This window comes from Canis aureus, chromosome 5 (assembly GCF_053574225.1).
Source record: "Canis aureus isolate CA01 chromosome 5, VMU_Caureus_v.1.0, whole genome shotgun sequence".
Classification (NCBI taxonomy): domain Eukaryota; kingdom Metazoa; phylum Chordata; class Mammalia; order Carnivora; family Canidae; genus Canis; species Canis aureus.
Genome location: NC_135615.1, coordinates 48565278 through 48578090, shown reverse-complemented (window position 1 = coordinate 48578090; position 12813 = coordinate 48565278). Strand labels below are relative to the sequence as shown.

The following is a 12813-nucleotide window of genomic DNA, read 5'->3' as shown; positions in this document are numbered from 1 at the left end:
ACCACACATAAAAGTATAAAGTGAAAAGTAAAAGTCTTCCATCCTTTACCTCTAGTCTTTTTCCTGAAAGTAACCACTGTAACTACGGTAACAGTTTCCTATTTATCCTTCCAGAAATGTGATTTTCTCCATACCTGTACATAGAGATAACTCTTACTCTGCTCTCTGCTTGCTTGGTGTATGTAATACATCTTGAGATTTTAAAGACTCAGTGTATACAGAGATACCTCGTTGTTTTGACAGATATCTAATATTCCATTACATGACTATGCCATTATTTAACAGTGTTCTGTTAATGGACATTTAAGTTGTTTTAAAAATTTTAAAACCCCAAAAAGACAAATGGTCCTAGAGTAAACATCCTTATACATACATCTCTCTAAACACAATAAAACATTGTGCTCATGTCTCTACCCTCTTACCAGCCCTGGGCATAAGCACTTTATTTACTCATTTATACTTTTTTTTTTAAAGATTTTATTTATTTATTCATGAGAGACACACAGAGAGAGAGAGAGAAGCAGAGACACAGGCAGAGGGAGAAGGAGGCTCCATGCAGGGTGCCCGATGTGGGACTCGATCCTGGGGCTCCAGGATTATGCTCTGGGCCCAAGGCAAGCACTCAACCTGCTGAGCCACCCAGGCATCCCTGAAGGCAGACTCTTAACTGCCGAGCCACCCAGGTGTCCCTCATTTATACTTTTATAAAAACTGCCGATTTGAGGGCAGCCCAGGTGGCTCAGTGGTTTAACACCACCTTCAGTCCAGGGCATGATCCTGGAGACCCAGGATCGAGTCCCACGTCGGGCTCTCTGCAGGGAGCCTGCTTCTCCCTCTGCCTGTGTCTCTGCCTCTCTCTGTGTGTCTCTCATGAATAAATAAATAAAGTCTCTTTAAAAAAAAACGCTGCCGATTTGACTGTTGATATCTAGCTTTAGTTTTCATTTCTTTGATTGTTAAGGAATCTAACCCTATTTTACATGATCTGTTACACTGAATTGCCTATTCATAACGTTTCCTTGGGTGTTTATTGGAATAGATATCTTTTATTCATTTATAACAGGAAGATTGCATTCCCATGAAAACATGCATACAGAACTCCAAAGCCATCTAAGAAAGTTTTAAAAAGCCATTATTCTTTACATTCATAATTCTCTAATCAACTCAGCACAAATCAGGCCAAAGTTTACATGTGTTAAAGAAAAAAAAAGGATGCAGGAGGAGAGAAGAGTTTGTTTTCAGTGTCTCTTGCCATCTGAAGAACATTTTTTTTTTTTTTTTGAGATGGGGAAAAAGAGAGAGAGAGAATGAGCATGGGGGCAGGTAGAAGGAGAGAGAGGAATCTCAAGCAGTCTCCATGCCCAGTGCGGGGGTGAACAAGGGGCTCGATCTCACAACCCCAAGATCATGACCTGAGCCGAAACCAAGAGTTGGACGCCCAATGGATGGAGCCACCCTGGTGCCCCATCACCTGAGGAGCATTTTTAAGGAGGTAGTGAATATGCTAAGGAAATCATTCTCATCAATCTAACACACACTCCTCATAAGCAACTCTTTGCTATCCTAACATAGCCACAAGTAATAAAACAATTCTACGTGATAGACTTCTACTCATTCTGATTCCTCCTCAGTTCCAATCACTAGAGTTGTCCTATAATACTTAAAAACAAACCTGTTTACAGAGCCAGCGACATCATATTGATTAGAATTGCATTCGTTTTCACTCCCTCACACATTTTCCTACTGGATGAGTGGCTTCCTTGTTTAAATATGGAATTCAGTGATCATAAAATGGATTTCATCCAGATACAAAATATGAAAAACTGAACTCATGGGAAATGACCCTTGCAGTGCACACCACCCTCAGGCTTGAAAGGGATTTTCTATTTCATCGACTGTAGAGGAGCCATAATAATAAAACATAAAATATTATACAAAGATTAGAAAATCAAGAGTCATGTACCCCATAGTGCCTCCCTAGCCTCCTTTTCTTAGTCTAATTCATTCTCACTCACTCTCAGCATCCACAGTCAGTTTACTTGGCCTTTCCCCAGGAATCATACCCCCTCAGTTGAGTTTTAAGGGATCCCTCTCTGTGTTTCTAGAATGCTAGGTACATGCCTCTCTCTTACCGCTTACTATGCAATTTTGAAATGACACGGGCTGCCCAGTTGGCTTGCTAGCTCTGCAGGTCAAGGACCACGTGGTGCTCATCTTTGCATCCTTGCTAGCTCCCACAGTACCTGGCACTTAATGGGTTTTCAGTTATTGCTTGTTTTGTTGTTTTACTGTGAATATTTTGAACCACGTGAAGAATAGTTTTGTTCCTCATTTTTGCTCACCTGTGGCAAACACAGCTGCCTGCCCACTTAACAATGACCATGTCCCTTCCCCCTTTGATCCTTGCTGGTAGGACTTTGATTTTGTTTGAAGTTTCACTATCCACAGAGCTTTGTACTCAGGAAATGACTCCTCTGGTGGGGCTGAAGTGGGGGCATGAATGGTTACTGGCCTGCACAATCCTGGCAGTCCCCTTCCCCTGGCCTGTGGCCCAATTCTAGCCTCCGGGAGGTCTGAGAGTAAGTCACCTGGGGAGTTTTGGGAAAAGGCTTTTCTTATAGTACAGAGAGACTCATGGAAGGAGACACCCTCTTTCCTCTGGGGATTGCATGGGGGTATCAGGAACGGTTGCAGCCACCTGACAATATGAGAGAGGACATAAGACTGCAGAGACATTCCCCGTGGTATGGTTGAGCTGGAGTCACCTGCTTCACTTCGAGAGAATGAGCTCCTGGATGCATCCTAACTACATTACCACACAATAAAAATGGGAAGACACCAGAGAAGATTTAGGAGCCTCTCTTGGAGGACACAGAGTCAAAATGGAAAGTTAAAAGGAATCAGGGTTTTATATCCTGGTAGAGAAGCCTCTGGATAAACCTGGTTGCTGTTTCCAAATTCATGGAAGGTTTCAAGGATGGAGCATCAAACAATTATTCCCCATGACTTCCGAAGACCTAACTGGGAGTGGAGACTGAATTAAAGCAAGAGAGGCTGTGCCTGGATTTAAGACAGAATCTGCCAGTAGGAATGATAAAACCCTGACACGGGCCCCCGCAGATGAAAGTCTGTCCAATTGCAAAAAGACAAGAGTGGAAAACATGAGTCTTTGGGCGGTTTATTATTCACCTACTTAAGTCAATGGGAATAATCAAATGACTACCTCAAGTTTGTGATTTTCTGCTAGTTTAGAGAAGATAAGTTACTTAAATTCAAGTGGGTGAGGAATCAGACCTCCAAAAGTATTCATTAGGTTCTAAGTTTGACCTGACAGAGCTGGAAATACTTGTTCTGTTGCTAGAAGGCCAACATGGCAGCATGACATCCAGTTTATAATTCACATTGAACACACACAACTTATCAGAGCTTTGAGATTAGTCATATGCCCAGAACGAGGACGTTGCATGAGAAATGTAGCCTCGGGGAAGGTGGCTGATTATTTCCGGAGTGTTTATTAGTAACGTTGATCCTAATCTCAATTCACTTTTCCATGGAAGAATGTAAAAGTGAGTATTGCATTTGGTCCGTTCCTCTGACCATGTCAACACCCTTAATTAAAGTACACACAGCACGCGAGTCAGCAGGCAGCGGGTGTGGAGCGGCCCTGCTCGAGCCCATCCACGCCTGAGTCCGTGGCCTGGGTTCAAGGACCTACTCAGACAAATGGCATTGCAAGTTGAGTGGCTAGCTGTGCAATTACGGCATGGCTCGCAAGTAACCTGAGACAACTACCCCTCGCCTTGAAGCCAATTTTATATAAAAGCTATTACTAGCAAGACTCACATCAACCCTGGAAGCTAATGTAAATACAATCAAGCCGTATCAAAATCAGTTTCAAAAGGTTTGTTCTTGATGTGACTGTGTGCACATCGCTCCCTCATTTTACTGGCATTGTCACTGGAGCATTCTTTTCTTCATGGACTTAGCAGGACAAATCTGAAAATGCAGGTTATGTGTATTGAAACCCATTTCTGGGTGCCTGGGTGGCTCAGCGGTTGAGCGCCTGCCTTCGGCTCAAGGCGTGATCCCAGGGTCCTGGGATTGAGTCCTGCATCGGGCCCCCTGCGTGGAGCTTGCTTCTCCCTCTGTGTCTCTGCCTCTCTCTCTGTGTCTTTCATGAATAAATAAATAAAATCTTAAAAGAAAAAATAAGAAACCCATTTTTTCCCCCCACAAATCCCAAGTACTCTTTCGGTGCCACCAGGCGTGTTTCCACCGAGGCTTTTACTGGAACAGTGGGAGTTGGCCCAGACCCACCAGGACCCTCTCGTCTCCCTCAAAACAGCCTCTCTCCAACTTCTCTCCTCCCTTCCCCTTTCATTTGGCTCTTGAACAGCCCTTCACACCCCTGCCTATTCTCCCCGCACCGGGGCGCACACACCCTGGCTGCCCCCGAGCCCTGGAAATAGTGACTTGAGCTGAGATGCCAGCAGCTGCCAGGAGCTCCGAGGGGGCTGCCACCAGGTCACCTCCCTCCGGTCTCCCTCTCCCTAGTGGAGGGGACGGCTGCACACGTAGCCGGGGATGACTAGGCCGTCTGTGCGGGTCCTCGCTCTGTCCCTTCAGCTCAGGAGGTCAAAGCACGGAGCCAGCCTTGACACGGGATGCAGGGACCTTATGTCTAGACTGACGTCACCTGGAGCTGGGGACAAACTCTGTGCTGCCATCGAATAACACCAGTGTGTCTTTGGGCAAGTATGTAATCTCCGAGTCTCCTATAAACCAGTTTCCTATGGAGAGGATAGTAATGCCCGCTTCCAACGCTGCTGTAAGGAGTAAGTGACAGACATTGAAAACACCTACATGGTCCTCAGTGTTGCTCAAGAGAGGCAAGTACCCCTTTTGATAGCGAGGAGACTGCTAGGTGCCTGCGCTCGGAATACAGCAACAGAGAGCATTTGCTGCTGGCCCTCCAGTCACTCCACTTAAAAGGAAACCTCAGTCTCAGGCCTCAGTCACCCGGCAATATATAGCTGCAGATCCGCAGGACCTCATCTTGAGGCTCCGAAGAGGACTGACAACGGAGGCCACAGCAACATCGCATGTCGCATATGCCTCGCTGGGACACGGGAAGGTTAATGAGATAACATCTAGGTGGAAAGTGCTGAGTATGTTAAGTATTACCATGCTGCAATTACCCTCATACTGGAGCTAGCTCTCCTTTGTCCAGATTATTCGAGATCATGTGGCTCCAAAAGAGAAGGTACAACAGACGAGACATAAACAGACGCAGGTCACACACCCTCACCCCAGGCACACTCTTCAGCAATACCAGGAGCTGCAAATAGGGAAAGGACTTTGGCCTCCAGGGTGCTACGGTTCAGTTGTTTGACTTTCTGGGTTTAGGATTATATCCTGCCACGTTTGGGCATTGCTTCCTAGAGGCTACCGACGACACAACCGTGGTGCACGTGCCTCTCGGCCCTGTGACCTGAGGCTGAGCCATGCCACCTCTCTGAGCCTTGGCTTCCTTGCTTGGAAACTGGAGATAGTAATCTCTACTTGTTTCACATGGTCCTGAGGCTGCACAGCGAGAGGGCTTCCAAAATTAGAAAGCGATGCATAGTAACATGAATGAATTATCAGATGCCAGGGTCTGTTCTCTCATTTCCTATCTGCCCGTAACCAACATTAAGAAATAAAGGTCTCTGAGCCTCCTGGCAGGTGAGCACCATCATGTATCTCAAACTCCAGTTGAATTTCCACGAGGGTGAATTAATGGACTGGGTAAGATGGTACTCTTGGTTCTATTTTGAAGGACCAGCTGATCCACAGCTCAGTGCCTATAGTTCGTGGATCCAGTAAGAAATATATTTTTTTCAAAGATTTTATTTATTTATTCATGAAAGACACACAGAGAGAGGCAGAGACACAGGCAGAGGAAGAAGAAGGCTCCATGCAGGGAGCCCGATGAGGGACTCGATCCTGGGACTCCAGGATCATGACCTGAGCCAAAGGCAGACACTCAACCGCTGAGCCATCCAGGTGTCCCATGAAATAATATTATATAAAAATAGGATTACCTCTTATTTATGTAGCACATGCAGTTTTTCAAAATACATTCACATATGTTATCTCATGATGCTATGTGTAGATATCTGTCTCTCCTGGTTAAATCTTTAGGGGTATTTGCTCCCCTTCTTCGTGTTTTCCAGCACTTTCCTCTTAGAGAAGGCAGATGCCCAGAGCTTCAAGGAGCCAGGGCGTGACCCCAGGACTCTTACTGAACATGGCCTTGGTGGTAGTAGTTAACTAAGGAAATGAGGACAGCTCCAAGCTGCTCAGTCCGTCTCATGAATTGTACACATGGGCCGGACACAGGCAGCCCTGTTCACAGGGAGACAAGTGTCCCTCCACGACCTGTGGTCCCCAGTGCGGTTTCAGGAAAGGCTCCCACATTCTCAGAGCCTCCAGTGCTGCTTACTGACAAACTAGCCCCTCAATAATCTTATTGTATGTTTTCAAAATAATTCTCCGTAATGCCCCAAGAATGTCTGAACTTCTGTGTGAACTCACTAGTTTGCATATTTTTCATCTTATTAGTGGGAACTCTGATAGACAAGGCCCATGACCTTGCCTTTCCATGAGTCTCCCGGGCAAGTCCAGAGCCAGTCTCTCCCACTGGTGAACTCCCAGTGCTGCTCCCCCAAGCCCCTCCACCCTGTCTCCTTCTGACTCTCCCTCACACCCATTCCAGCCTCTTTCTTCCCTTGCCCTCTTCATAACCAGTGTTCAGAAAAAAAAAAGAAAAAAAAAAGAGCTTTGCTTTGATTACAGGTTACTCATTAGAGAATGCCACAAGATTCTGGTTGTGAATTTTTATGAAGCCAAGATTCTGAAAACAGAAAGCGAGAGCAGTGATGATGTTGCCTTTGATGACCTGTTTACCCCAACCCTACACGGCTGGGAAGGGAGCATTCAGCTTCTGATTTCAGGATGACTGCACACGACCCCAGTTCTAATATCGCTTGTCATTCATAAATCCCCGAGACATCACAGACCCAGCCAGATGTGATGTGGCCTGGCCTAATCCTTCTATGGAGATGCAAGGGAGAGTGGAAGTTAAGCCTTAATTAAAAATGAGATCTGATATTGGAAAATCAAGGTTTAAAAATGCTTTGAATGGGCCTGTTTGAGAGTACATTCAAGTGTATGGATACATCAATTCAGGAGATACTGTTATTCTCTAGAGGCAGACAATTTCCTAAAATCATAAAAGACCAAATTTATAGCTATGGGACAAAGTGGTTCCCAATACTTCCACCTAGATTTCGACCTAGCATGCTATCTATATATCAAGGCATACGTAACATGATATATTTTGATATACATATGCCAAATCCTCTCTGAATTTCCAGTTAAAGGAATCTGTCACACAGGACAAGGGACCACATTGGTAAATAAAACTTAAAAGTAATTCCCCCATTTTTGTTAAGTCATCCAATCACTTATATTTTCTTTTTTTTTTTTCAAGAACTCTTTACTGATAATTAACTTTGTGTTCAATCCATTGTATACATGCTATATACAAAGAGATGTAAAAAATCATTCTGGCCATCAAATAACTAAAAAATCACGATCAAGCAGTGAGAAGCTTCCTTCTCAGTTTAAACCGCACTACAAGAAATTTCATTGCAAGTGTATTTTTAATAACCAAGCGACTACTATAGAAAATGAGGACTGGGAACTGAGTGAGACAGACCAGCTGGAGCAGTCAGGCAAAGATCAGAACTGAGGGGAATCTTGCAGGATGGAGAGTGAAGGATTTCAACTGAGTTTCCACCTTTTCTTCCCAGCAAAAAGGCAGAATGAATTGGGCTTTTCTTTCATGTACTCTGGACTCGCCCTAGCGGGAAGTCTAAAGGGCAGTAAATCAGCCTAAACACTGAAATCTATATGGAGAAACAGCAGATTTGGGGATGCACAGAGTATTGTCACACCCTAGAAAGTCAGAGCTGATCCTATACAGGAAAGGCCTTCAGTAATTATTAGTTGAATGAATGAATGAATGACCAAGATGATCCTTAGAACTGCCTCAGTCTCACTTTCATTCTCTTTGTAGGTGCCCTTGTAGCTGAACAAGATACAACTTGTCCCTGGGGTTTGTAATGGCTAGATTCATATGTGCTCCTTTCTTACAGAATGGGAATATGCAATAATTTGCAAAACAAAACAAAACCAAAGAACAATAACGACAACAAAACCCCCAAACTCCCAAAACAAAATCCATCAAATTGCTTTCCAGAGTGGTTGTTCCAACTAAAATCCCCCACTAGACACTAGAATATTTCTTGGTTGTCTAATATTCTTGCCGGAACTGGGTATCATGAATTTTTACCAAGGTGAAAAAGGTAAAATGGCATCTCATTGTTTCACTTTGCATCTCCCTGATTACTAGTGCAGTTAAGTCTATTCTCTGAAATTACGGTGAGATTCATGTAATATCTACTCTCTAAGTCTCTTGGCTTCTTTTTCAAACTTTTTTTTTTTTTTAAGATTTTATTTTATTTACTCATGAAAGATACAGAGCGAGCAAGAGAGAGGCAGAGGGAGAAGCAGGCTCCACGAAGGGAGCCCGACGTGGGACTCGATCCCAGGTCTCCAGGATCAGGCCCTGGGCTGCAGGCGGCGCTAAACCGCTGCGCCACCGGGACTGCCCTTTTTCAAACTTTTTATCTCTTTGTCTCCTACTTCCATTATTCATGCCTTATGAATAATTTCTTCTGTTTTTTGTTAACGTGCTCAATCTTCTGTTTAACCTATCCATTGGAGTTTTTATTTCAATTATAATTTTTTTTTAGAAAGTCTGCTTGTTTCGCAAACTCACAAGATGATTACTTTTAGTTTTTTTCCTTGTATATTTTTATTTCCTCTATTAGCTTTCACTGATTAAAAATACACTTATTTTGCGAATGACTGATAATTTTATTTTATTTTTTATTTTTATTTTTTTTGATAATTTTAATATTCAGTGTTATTTGGTGTCTGATTCTCCCATTTTGTTTCTTGGATATCCCCCATGGTGTCCTGATCGCTTGTGTGTTCTCTGAGTTTTGACATTCACAGCAGATTCTCTTGTGTTTAATTGCGGGGATTTTTTAAGGCCTGATTTGAAGATGGGTTCCTCAAGAGAATGTTTCTTTTATTTCTGCCACGTGCCTGGAAGCAATTAAAACTTGAAACCACTTGAAAATAAAATTTTGGTTTTTTGGGTCCTTACAGATCATGTGAATTCTGGACCACAAATTCCTGTGTGGGTTTGCTTATGGTTATAGATTTTTGAGGGAGACATTTTTCCCCCTCTACCCAGCACAATGGTCAAGATAAGCAAGTTTCCTTGCTACTCCTATTGTGGGGTGGATTTATATCTAGTTCCCCTGTACACTGAAGGTGTTCCACAATGGGGTCCTAACTTTAAGGGGAGGAGGTAGTGTCTCCTATTAGACTTCACCTTGATTGTGTTCTTGCCGTGTCTCCTGTCTGTGTTACTCTACACCACGAACCAAACCTAAAGTTAATGCCAGCAGGGCTCTTCAGATGCCTCCACGGAGAATGCTAACTTCAGAGCACAGTTTTCTTCCAGGATTCCTGCTCTCACTTCATCTGCCTCTGAATATTTCACAGTCTCCTACCAGCTCAGTGATGCATTTAAGAATAATTTTTAATTCTGATATTTTATTTAGCATTTTTAGTTTTCAGGATATCTCACTTGTCATACTGAAACTAACAGGAGTCCTATTATTTATTGTGTTTTTCTGTATGTACGTAGTATTTTGTATTTAAAAAATATAATAATTCTAAGAAAAACTCCAGGAATGAAATAGACAAAAATATTTGTTAAGTTAGGAGGGTGAGATTATTGGTTATTATTATTCCTTACCTCTGTTTTTCTGTACTGTGCACACACACACACAAATGAAATAACCAAATGGAAATCTTTAGGATCACATCTTAAAATAATAGCCCATTTCCATAAACTGAATTGTCAAGTAATTCTTAACTTATTTTAATCAAGTAAATTTTAGAGAGCAAGTATACCCCCTCCCTGAAAAAAGACCCAAGGAGTAGGTAATGCTGAGTATTACCAAATGTAGTGAATTCACTACCCAACTTTCAAATACAGAAGATGATCTTACCTAGAACTTGTTTTGAAAGTCTAGAAATATCTTTTCTCCTTAAAGAACAATAAGAGATGTGTCTAGCAAAAACATTTTAGGAAAATTAAATTTTAATACTTCCTCATTAGATAGTGTAATTCTTTCCAATCTCTTTTTAAATCTCTTAAATATATAAAATGGCTTTTGGAGTATATTTAAAATAATTAATTCAAGTTGATGTCATATTGTCTCAGTCTCTGAAATATTTGTGGACTGGCAAACATGATTGTACTCAAAACTACCCCTGCCACTACCAGACAACCATCCAGTGAGAAAGTGTTTTATGTACTTACCCACACCACTTCTGACCCCCTCGTTACCCTACACTTGTTGACAGGAGGTCATCAAACTCAAATTGTCGCCTACAGGGTAGGTGAAAATGGTATCTCACTTTTACTCTTTTGACAGCAGTATAACTAAACATCGCATAAAAATGAAATGATGTCTTTATTTAAATGACTTCTCTTACTAACCTCTCTATTTTAGGTTCCTTTTAACTTTCTGTTATTATAAACAATCTGCAAATAATTTTTTGGTACATATATTTTTACACATTGTCCTCTTATATCCTTAGGATAAATTCAGTATTTTGCTATGTTAATATTTTGCCAGATTGCCCTACTTCGGGATAGGTGCCAGTTCTTACTTCAGATAAAAGTTATTTCAAAAAAATCTAAGTTCTTAGATTAAATTTCTAAAACTAAAAATATTTCATATATATTTAAAATGTTTACTTTGGGACAGCCTGAGTGGCTCAGTGGTTTAGCGCCGCCTTAGGCCCAGGGCCTGATCCTGGAGACCTGGGATTGAGTGCCGTGTCAGGCTCCCTGCATTGGAGCCTGCTTCTCCCTCTGCCTGTGTCTTTGCCTCTCTCTCTCTGTGTGTCTCTCATGAATAAATAAATAAAATCTTAAAAAAATAAAAATAAAATGTTTACTCCGTATTACTTATAAGTTAGTGTCTTACTGTCTGTCATCATCTATAGATATATCTTGCTTCTAGAAAAAAAATGTAAATACAATAGCCCAAACTTACAAAACAAATAAGTTAGGGCTATTTGCATTACAAAATTATTATTTTCTTTACAAAACAATACCAGTTTAAATTGAAAACACCTTAAAAATATTTGAAATAAGGCCAAATTTGTAAAATTTCAATTTACATATAACTTTGCCAGAATATATCAAACACAGAAAATGAGATATATTTATTTTAACATGATTTTACGAATCCTAGGCAGTCGAATGAATCTGCTGCTACTTTTTTGAGAGGCAAGTTGTGTACAGGGTAAGGAATCCATGAAGGATTAACAAAACTGTAATTATGTGATATTTTTTCTCAAAACTCTTGGGTTTTTTGTTTTTTGTTTTATTAAAGCCTGTGCTTCAAAAGCAGAAAAAATATCCACTTCCCCTCCCTTGCTTTTCAGGCTTTCTACTGCATGCCAGCCAACAGAGTGGCATATGGCACATAACATGCATGGTCAACGTCCCACCAGCATATTTGCAGAACCAACAGTACATATTGAACGAAACCACACCTCATGCAGACAACTTTTAATCATCCTCTACTCTTTGGTGTAGGAGAATGGTGGAGAGGTGGGTGGAGGAGGGAGATCTGGTTGTTGGCAAGAGAGCTGAAAGGAATGGAAATCTACCATTACGGGGATGGAGGGGTGGGGGGTACAGGAGGTGGCCTTCTTATTCACTGGCTCTAATTCCCTCGCCAGACAAATGATATGACAATGCTGTAGGGCTTAGAAAAATTGGGGCAATGCTGGGGCCGTGGGCAGCAGAGAATGTATTAATGACAGCCTGCCTGGTCCTTTCAGTGGCAGAGAAAACACAGAGACACACTCCCCACATTTAACCAGCCCCTGTCCGAACAGAGAGTTTCCCACTTTTTTGCCCCAATCACTCACCTTTTTCTAGCCTGACTCAGAAATATACAATATGCCATTTAAAAATGCTTCTGTTTTTGTAAGAAGGGTCTACCGTGGAAGCCTGGGGGCGGGGAGGGGCATCTGGCATTTCTCCAAGTACATTTGGGAATCCCTGGCTGCACTCTGACCATAACCAGCGTGAGGCCTTCAGAGTGTGGGGCTCCGAGGAAGAAGGTAGGCACAGGCCAAGTCTCCTTCCTTCCTTCACTCACTGCCCCTCCTCCTCCCTCGGGTCACCCCTGGAAGGCTGAACGAGGTGTGGAGCCCAGGGGTCTGTTGGGCACTTTCAGAGTTTATGGCTTCTGGACCAGAAAAGGATTGACCTATTTTATTCTAGGAGATCAGTGGGAAATTAAAGCAGTTAGTGGGAAAGGGACTGGACCAGGTGTCAGAAGACCTGGGTTTACTTGCAGCTGAGCCACTACAGAGCCGTACGATCTTGGCTAACACTTCACTCCTGCAGACCCATGTCCTATCAGCTGAAAAATGAGGTTTGAACTAAGTGACCTAGGGAGTAAAACTGAGCAGGTGATGGATGTTGTACGCATTCGGCCGGCCGTGGACACGAGGCTGTGTGCGTGTGTGTGTTATAGGCAGAGGATGAAGAGATGAATCAAAGGAAAAATGGATTCAAACAAGCACGATGTCAACACT

At 42.5% G+C, this 12813-nt stretch overlaps 1 long non-coding RNA gene across 3 annotated transcripts in view; it reads right to left on the bottom strand.

Moving 5' to 3' along the window:
- Nucleotides 1-12813, bottom strand: part of LOC144314140 (uncharacterized) — an 87846-nt gene that overhangs the window by 1834 nt on the left and 73199 nt on the right. The window lies entirely within an intron of this gene.